At 43.2% G+C, this 1271-nt stretch overlaps 1 non-coding gene across 1 annotated transcript; it reads left to right on the plus strand.

Moving 5' to 3' along the window:
* The first annotated feature begins 391 nt into the window (after positions 1-391).
* trnat-agu (transfer RNA threonine (anticodon AGU)) lies at positions 392-465 on the plus strand. Its single transcript has one exon. It is a non-coding gene; the product is annotated as a tRNA-Thr (tRNA).
* Positions 466-1271: the final 806 nt, after the last annotated feature.

Below are 1271 nucleotides of genomic sequence, written 5' to 3' on the forward strand. Positions count from 1 at the left end.
CAACGGCCTCAGTGTGGACGGACCATGTGAGTTCCTCAGTGATGTGGACACCGAGGAACTTGAAGCTGCTGACTCTCTCCACTGGTGCTCGATTAATGGTGATGGGGCTGTGTTCTCTGTCTTTTCTTATGAAGTCCACCACAAGCTCCTTGCGTTGGACTTCTAGTTTGCCAAATTTGGCCATTAAATGTTGTGGGTTCCAGTTGCAGCATTTGTCATTTTGTTGAGCACACTTGGCCAAAAAGGACAAGGCTATCTGACCACCAAAACTCTTTTCTCAAACAAATACATTCATGCTGTCAATAGCATGGCTTATTCCTTGATCCGATGACCTCTCTTCTGGATATTTTGCTCCTCGGAGTCACCCTCCCATGGAGACTTTGCTGAGGGTGGTGCTGTGGCTTAGTTGGTTAAAGCGCCTGTCTAGTAAACAGGAGATCCTGGGTTCAAATCCCAGCAGTGCCTTTGTAGTGTGTTGTGCATCTCAGAAACTTCCAATCACTTTTGTTGTCACACAGCCATATACACAAGTGCAATGGTGTGTGAAATTCTTGGGTGCAGTGCCGATCAACATAGCAGTTGTGACAGTGATGAGACATGTACCAATTTACAATAACATCAAATTAACACAGCACAATTTAAAGTCTAATATACACATAATTACACACAACAATATACAAATAATAACATACACTGTACAGTATACAATACACACAATATAAACACACATTATTCAATAAAAATAAAAAAATAAAAAGTTATATAGTAGTATATATAGAATGTACAGTATGTTGTATTGTACTGTATTGACATTCAGGCTGTCGGTTGATAGTAGGTTGTTAAGAGAGAATATAATATAATAATAATATAATATAATTTATGACAGTCCGGTGTGAGATATAAGAGTAATAAAGTGCAGTGCTGATGTATTTTGATCGTGGGAGATCAAGAGTCTGATTGCTTGGGGGAAGAAGCTATCATGGAGTCGGCTGGTGCGGGTACTGATGCTGCGATACCACCTGTCTGATGGTAGCAGTGAGAACAGCCCATGGCTCGGGTGGCTGGAGTCTCTGATGATCCTCCGAGCTTTTTTCACACACCGCCTTGTATATATTTCCTGGAGGGAGGGAAGCTCACCTCCGATGATGTGTCTGGCAGTTCGCACCACCCTTTGCAGTGCTTTGCGGTTGTGGGCTGTGCTATTGCCGTACCAGGCGGAGATGCAGCCAGTCAGGATTCTCTCTACAGGTGCAGGTGTAGAACCGTGTGAG

The sequence above is a fragment of the Myxocyprinus asiaticus genome, unplaced genomic scaffold (genome assembly GCF_019703515.2).
Source record: "Myxocyprinus asiaticus isolate MX2 ecotype Aquarium Trade unplaced genomic scaffold, UBuf_Myxa_2 HiC_scaffold_65, whole genome shotgun sequence".
NCBI classification, from domain to species: Eukaryota; Metazoa; Chordata; class Actinopteri; order Cypriniformes; family Catostomidae; genus Myxocyprinus; species Myxocyprinus asiaticus.